Here is an 8,451-nt window from a genome sequence, read left to right as displayed (position 1 = left end):
ATCAATTCAAATCAGATTTGAATAAAGAGTTCTCCTTTCATTGGATTATGAGAATCATCTATAAATAGAGAGGGTCTCTACCTATGGATGATAGAAGAGAATAGAATAGCAAACAAATCAAATTGAGAGAAGAGAAAAAGAGAGAGAGACATGCGTGTGAAGAGAGAGCTCCTTCATCTTCTACATCTCTCCTTTTGTTGCCGCCTCCTCTCCTTGGGTGTGGATCCTTCTTGAACATCCTATCTACTGGTGTGAGATGTCACATCATCACATCTCATCTCTCAATTGATTGAGTTGTGAAGTCAATTGGATTAGAGTTCATCCTGCTTTCCTGCAGCGTCTGACGTACATGCGAAGTAGAGAGTCTGCATATCCAGGTCTCTGTGAAGATTTATATCAGATAATTTAAGATTTGATCTCTGATTCTGCTGTGATTCAGGTAAGAATTTGATCCTTAAATAAGTAAAATATTAGAAAAAATTTTTAGATGCAACCTGAACATTCTGGAGGAAAATATTTCCTTCCTAACAATGAATCATGCCCAAACTTTTCTCACGTGAAGACCTCTCTTCTGGTGTTTTACACATACAAAAAAAATCATAAAAGTCCCTTTTATAGGCGTGTAAGGAGGTGGGATGAAGAGTCCTAGTGAGCCTGGACTCTTATAAAATTCTGCCTCCCTTCACAATTCTACATCCCAAAATATGTCAAAAAAATATGGGACACCTCTTCTCATATTTTTTTATGGTAAATCAATTCTCTAACTGATATTCTACAAAAAATCTCCTCAAAATGTCACACATATAAGGAGAAAAAAAATTATTAGCATGAAGAGGTTGATCTGAATGAGAACAGATTCTCCTGATAAGGAATGCTTTGAAATCTAATTTTAGAATTTTTTTTTATCAAAATCAAATCATATTTAGACATGAGATAGAGAAGGAAAAGGACTCTTTGGTGTTAAAAAATCTCACATAAAATAATTTTGTGCATAGAGATATATGACATGTAAATTGGGTTGGTACAGGGAGAAGAGTCCTATTCCAAGAAGGACTCTAAGTTTCATTATTTGAATCTAAACCAAATCACATCTGGTTTAGTCCAAATAAAATATATAAAATTCAATCTATTTAGATTTATAAATCTTTCATCAAATTTTAATCGAATTAAAAATTAATTGAACCAAAGTTCTAATCAAATCAGGGATAATTCTTTCTTAGCGATTAAATCATCTCATAATATAATCAGGTCAAACCTAATTGAATCCAATTCAATTAGATTTTATTTAATCCTCTTTGCTCAATCAAATTGAGCTAATCAATAATCTAATTATTAATTAATCTTTTATTAATTCACTAATACTTGGTGAATTAATTTATTGTAACTTTTACATAAAGTTAACCATCAATTGAATTGACGATTAAGCCTTTGAACGATTCTCAATCGTTGATCAGCCACATGATCAGTCAGAAACTTCTTTTGAGTGTGATCCTATAGGTTCGAACCTAAGTCGGTAGCACAAGAATACCTTTCTGAATCAATCAATGTAACCATCTAGCAATGATGACCCGACATCCGGATAGGTCGAATGATAGCGAAGCAACATTCAAGAATCTATTAGCGTATGGTTACCGTATAATTCATCCCTTTGATCCTAATGCTCAAGAATGATCTAAGATTTAACTGTCAATCCTAGATAAGTTATCTACATTGTATTTCAATATTTTTCAAATCCATCACTTGGATTATCCGGACCTAGGTTTTGCTAAATTGAAATATACTGATGCATATCTCCTACTAATTCGGAGGGGTTAATTCCATTTTGACTCATGCACCGACTTGACAAATACTTGACTGTATCCAGAAATCTTCCATCACTGAATTAGAAACTCAATTAGTCCGGTACCAAAGTATAGTGAGTTGCTTGCAAGTCACTGTGGTGATCTCAGGTTGGAGAGATACTTATACCTATACCTTTCGTGAGCTATCCTTGACAGCAGAGTACTCCATAATTAATCACGTTCAGTGATGATGTACCCCTATATCTCATCTGCATGCCATACCAATATCTCCATACCATTTGGTTACAAAGACAACCAACGCATATGGCACACAACGACCTACACTTGATATCGCTATAGTTCTAGTAATAGCATATCGTTTGATCGTGAATCAATTTAAAGACTACACGATAAATCCTCCTTTATCAATCAAAGTAGTCCTAAGGACTTCATCACAACATAGAAGTTCATGAGAAGATGTAATCTTGTGATGAAAAATACTAAATAACTTTTATTATTTAGCAATTCATATATAATTACAGTTAGTACAACCATCACATGATTGGCTTTAGAATATATTTTTCAGCAGAAGGCAATAATTAAGGTGCCTCAAGTTGATCCCAACGAAACCTTATGGACATTAGTTGAGAACCTGATGGCTATAATGGCTTTGCTTCTAGATTCCCGTGAATCAACACAATAATAGATGGAGGAAATGATGTTGGACATCAAGCTAATCAAATCTGCAATGCAGAACACTTCGCATGGGGAAGCTTCTGTCAAAATGAAAGTCCCAAATCCAAAACCATTTAATAGTACTCAGAGTCCCAAAGATCTGAAAAATTTTCTATGGGATATGGAGCAATACTTTAAGACCATTGGGATTTGGGAAGAAGAGAAGGTCTCAATCACTAGCATGTATCTTTCTGAGGATGCAAAACTCTGATAGAGAATCAGAGCTGAAGATGCTGCTAGACCATCCATTGAGATATGGAAGGTGCTAAAATAGGAGTTAAAAGAGCAATTTCTTCCTTGTAACATGGCATGGATTGCAAGGGACTTCTTGAAAAGATTGAGGCAAATTGGATCAATGAGGGAATATGTCAAAGAATTTAGTTCTCTCATACTAGACATCAAGGATATGTTAGAGACAGGCAGGTTGTTCAATTTCCTATATGGTCTCCAACCGTGGGCACAATTGAAGTTACGATGGTAAGGTATCAAAGACTTGCTTGCTGCAATGGCTGTCACTGATGGATTGATGGATCTTTGGATTATTCAGCCTGATAATGATTTTTCTTCAGGCAAGATCCTACCTGTGAAGAAGAACCAAAAGAATAAAAACAAATACAAAGATGTTGGAGATAAAAGCACCAAAGATGTGGACGAAGAGAAGGCCAAAATTGAGGATTCTTATTCAATGAACAATCGAGGTAACCCTCATCCTAGCTATTATATTTGCAATGGCCATCATTTTGCAAAGAATTGTCCCAATCGAAGTAATCTCAATGCCATTATGACAAAGGATGGCAAAGATGATGGATTCGATTCAGATGGTCTACAAAGAGTTGTACCATTATAATTACTTGATGCGATTCATGTGATGAAGGTCAAAATTCATCATAAACTAATATTCAAGTCTATAGAAGTCAATAGACATCAGATTTCAACAATGGTGGACATTGGTGCCACTCATATTTTTATGGCTGAAAAGATGGTGAACACTCTAAGCTTGAGTGTGGGGGAACACCCAAGCCAGATCAAGACTGTCAATTGCCAAGTACAGGTGATGCAGGATATGACCTTTGACATCCAAGTAGCCATCAGTGGATGGGATGGCAAGATGGACCTGATGGTGGTTCCATTGGATAACTTCAACATGATCCTTAGCAGCGACTTTTTTGTTGCTACCAAAGTGGTTATATTGCCATATCTATTTGGCTTGCTGATCGATGATGATGAGAAGCCTTGATTTGTTCCAGAGCACTGCATTCGTACTGATGCCTTAAGTCAGAAAGGCATCATATAGACTGTTGTTGCTATTTTCAATGTTGAAATAGACTTCATCGAAAAAAATCAGGATACTACCCAGACAGACCATGAGTACAACAAGTTGCTTCAACAAGTCTGAAATTATGTGGCCCGAAGATATTGGATCGAAAATGGTCTGCTAATGGCCAGAGATAGCAGATTGTATATCCCTAATGGCAGGAGACAAAAGAGGTAGTTGATAAGGGAGTCTCGTGACTCCCAATGGACTGGTCATCTAGGAAGAGGACACATGATAGCTCTCTTGTCCCGCACATTCATATGGCTGAAGATGGAGGATGACACCAAGGCCTATGTCAAGTTTGGTCTAGTGTGCTAGCAAGACGAGGTGGAAAAGATTTTGGACCATTGAACATTAGAACAAAGCAAAAAGAGTAAAAGAACTGAATATCTGGTTCAATAGAAAAGAAAACCAGATAGTGAGGCTAGTTGGGAGAAGGAGTCAGCATTGTGGCAATTTGGTGAGAAGATCTAAGCGTACCCATCACATCTCCCTTCGAGGACATCAGGCTCTTCGAGGGGGGGTGGTTTGTTAAACCCTCGCTAGCGGTTTACATAGGTTGGCATGGACTGATGCCTTTGCCATGCCAACTGATTTATGTCACAAATTGACATAAAAAGTATCAATTAATATCTAAATTATCTAACTTTATTAGGAAATTGATATTTGTTATTATATTTTGTAGAAGAAGAGGTCATCAATAGAAAGAATAAGGAAAGAGGATTCCAACGGCATAAATTTTACGCAAAACGGAGTTAAATTGATCCAGAAATTGAAGAATGAAGAAAGAAGACTCAATTGGGTCAAACCCGAGTCAAATCAGGTCAAAATTAGTCAAAAATCAACTGATTTGGTGATCTGGTTAGCCGCCTGGTCCACAGCAACAGGCGCATGGACCATGGACCCATTGACGTACCATAAACCAGCCAATCAGCGAGTCTCGGCTCACCGCAACGCATCGCGAGCTCGATCCACGCGCGCGGTCCAGGGCTCATGAAGAGAGAGAAGAAGGTCCGAAGGGCAACTTGGTAACTTCACATCACTCGATGGTCCGATCTTCTCTGATCAAGATCCAACGCTCCATATTTTTGCACCATCGGACGGCCACCATCGCAGCCGGTCAAGATCCAACCGTAATCAAGGCAATTGCAAGAATCAATAAACACTAGGACAACACGGGATCCTTCTGCAGCACGATCCAACGGACGAAATCTTCCAGCGCCTTGATCGGACGGTCCGCGATGCATCCGACTGATCCCATCTCTGCAGCGCGATCCAACGACAGCACTTCACCCAGATCGTGATCCGATGGCCCAGAATCGCTTCCGACTTGATTTATTAGATGAATTGGGTCCTTTAGATGAAGATCGGACGACTGAAATAATTTCTAGGATTTCTTGATGGATTTAAGTGCTTTTTGAGCGAGATTTGAGCTCCTAAACCCCCCTAACAGCCCTCTAAAATCTCTTAGTCCCACATCTAAAGTTTTGAAAATCTTATAACCCCCAAATGCCTATAAAAAGCCCCCAAAGGCCCTTGTTTTTAGGGATTCTGCCTTCCGATCAAGCTTGTAACCCTAGATAGTGGGGTTTTTAGCTTTCTTCTCAAGCCTCGAGCTTTGAGGTTTTTGTAATAATTTTTTTTTATATAAAATCTTATTTTTATACAATTTTATTTCTTTACATTATGCAATTTATTTTTCTTGCAATTAGGATAGTTTAATTTATGCAATTTAATTTTATGCAATTAGGTTAGTTTAAATTATGCAGTTTAAATTTATGCAATTAGGATAGTTTAATTTATGAAATTAGGGTAGTTTATTTTTCTGCATTTAAATTTTGCAAGTAGATTTAGATCATGTCTAGCTAAGCATCCCTTCTAGGGTTTGCAATGAAGCTAGATCATGAGTAGGGGTTTTACATAGGGTTTTTTTTTTTTCTTAGGATTTCTTTTTCTTCCTCTTTTATCAAAAATTTTTGATGAACTACAGTTGGGTCAGAGTCCCTTCATAGTTCATGCTTGATTCAGTGCATAGGAGGAGAAAACTCTAAGGGATCCTAGTTACTACTCCCCTGTAAAGAATCTTGATGGGTTATCATTGGACCTTAGTCCCTTCATAATCTATGCTTGGGAAAGACAAGAGGAGTAGTCGTTAGGATCAATAAGAAAAATTCTAGGTAAAATTTTCTAATCTAGATCTAGTGGATTCAAAAACCCTAGATCCTTAGTCTTATTGTCTTTAGCAAACAACTTTCGATTTTCGATTTTCGTTAAAGCTCGCTTGAGCATAGATTTGAAAATCATTTTTAAACCAAATCTCTATGGGATCGACCCGTACTCCCTGGTCGTGCTACTCTGCACACTGTGCGCTTGCGATTTTATTTACAAATTTTAAGATTTGCACAACAAGTTTTTGGCACCGTTGTCGGGGATTTGACGTTTTAAATTATTTTCAAATATTTGTTCTTCGTGCTTTATAACTCTCGTTCTTTTTCTTTTAGGTTTCTAGATTTAGTTGGTGATTGCTGGAAAACTCAGGTACGCTTCTAATTTCTCTTTTATTATTTTTAGTTAATTACTTTTTCTTTTAGACCTAATCATTTGAATTTACTTAATCACAAAAAAATAAAAATAAAAAAATAAAACAAAACAAAAGACATTTCATAATCGTGAAGTAAAATATCAAAATAAAAAAAAATTCTAAATTAAAATCTTTTACATTCTTGGTCATCTTGTTTATTTGCATTTTCATAATTAATCTAAGGGCATCAACCCATTAACAAGATAAGGTGGGGATTTCATTACCCTTCCTTAGCCCAAAAACCATCTCCATCATATTGCATTACCTAGACCTTTAATCTTAAAATCAATTAGACGTCAACCTTAAGGAATTCGAGCTCAATAGGACAAGGAACCCTAAGAGTTCTACCAAGTTTGAGTTGTTTGATTAGTTGGTATCTAGGCAAGTCCCTGAGGGTGGTTTGTTAAATTGGTTCAGTTGCTGGCCTGACCAACTCGTTTGGTGTCTAGAAAGGCAACGATGAGTGAACCTCCCACCTCTTATACTTACCTGGCTAACTAGTTGATCAATCTCCACTTGAAAGGCTTGAAGGGTCATTTTGGAACAGTTAGGAGCTGTCTAGATTTAGGTTAACCCTAGGATAGATTGAGTTTAATTTATTGTTTCACTTGTTTGAAAAATAAAAAAAAATTTATTAAAATTTAAATTAATTTGGTTACTTTTCTTTAGATTTAGGACTCCTTGGGATCTTTTCTTTAGAACTTTTTCTCTTTTCTTTCTTTTTCTTATACATAAAAATTTTATAAAAAAAAAAATTATATAAACATCGAGAACCGTATACCTCGTGTGTCGAGAAGAGTGTCGGGTCGTCTAGTTAGAATTGAGTCAATTCCTGTTGTTCCAATGGCTGAACCAATCCAACCCATGACCCTCAAGGATTTATGTTATCCAGTTGGCTCCATCCAACCATCTTGTATCAGGTTGCCACAACCCACAGCTAACAATTTTGAAATCAAACCTCAAATCATAAATATGCTTCCAAAATTCACAGGATTAGAGGATGCTTATATATTTATTAGAGAATTTGAGGAGGTATGTGTAACCATGAAACTGCAATTAACAGAGGATGAGGTCAAACTTAGATTAATCAACTTTGCCCTTAAGGATAATGCTAAGAAGTGGCTTTATAGTCTGCCAAACCATTTTGTCACTACTTGGGAGGGCTTTGTGAGAATATTTTTGAAAAAGTATTTCCCCCATCATAAAGCAGCTAGGATTAGGAATGAAATAAATCAATTTTACCAACTAGCTGGTGAATCATTTTGGAAGTACTTTGATCGTTTCAAGAATCTTTTGACCCAATGCCCATACCATGGAATAGAAACTTGGAGACTATGCCAGATCATCTATGAGGGGTTAGATTCAAACTCAAGAATCATGCTAGAGTCCAAGTGCCAAGGCCAATTTATGGACAAAGAAACTATTGAAGCTTGGCAATTCTTAGAAGACCTAGCCGAAAAAAATTTACAGTGGGAAACAACTAGGAAACCTAATAAAGCTACACCTTCAAGAGGAGGAATGCATCAAATTCAACCAACCCTAGCATCAGAGGCCAAGATTGCAACCTTAACACGTAGATTGGAAGCCTTAGAATTACAGAGACCAGCCAATGTAAATCAAATATCTGCACCCATGTGTAAAGGGTGCAATGCACCAGACCATGTCTTAGAAGAATGTTCCTACTCGAATGAGTGTGCACAGGTGAATGCCACCTATCAAGGACCATTGAACAATCCTTATGCACCCACATATAACCCAGGTTGGAGGAATCACTCGAATTTCTCATGGTCTCAAAATCCTAATGTAGGCAATCCAAATTTCAATCAGCAAAATCTAAGGTCCAACCCAGTGATGAACAACCTGCCAGGCTTCCATGATAATGACAAGAAAATTACCTCTTTAGAGAAAAACCTAGAAGCCATGATGAAGACACATACCAGCTTTATGCAAACCACGGGTCAACTCATAAATAATAACACCCAAGCTATAGCCCGTCTGGAAATTCAAGTAAGTCAGCTGGCTTCGACCATTAGTGAACG

The 8,451-nt window shown here is 37.0% G+C and overlaps 1 non-coding gene across 1 annotated transcript; it reads right to left on the bottom strand.

The window, feature by feature from the left end:
- Positions 1-7,624: 7,624 nt before the first annotated feature.
- On the bottom strand, positions 7,625-7,731 carry LOC140853539 (small nucleolar RNA R71). The gene has a single exon (XR_012136609.1). It is a non-coding gene; the product is annotated as a small nucleolar RNA R71 (small nucleolar RNA).
- Between the last annotated feature and the right edge of the window lie 720 nt (positions 7,732-8,451).

The sequence above is a fragment of the Elaeis guineensis genome, chromosome 13 (assembly GCF_000442705.2).
Source record: "Elaeis guineensis isolate ETL-2024a chromosome 13, EG11, whole genome shotgun sequence".
Taxonomy (NCBI): Eukaryota; Viridiplantae; Streptophyta; class Magnoliopsida; order Arecales; family Arecaceae; genus Elaeis; species Elaeis guineensis.
The sequence above is the reverse complement of the archived record's forward strand: the minus strand, read 5'-3'. Positions and strand labels throughout refer to the sequence as shown.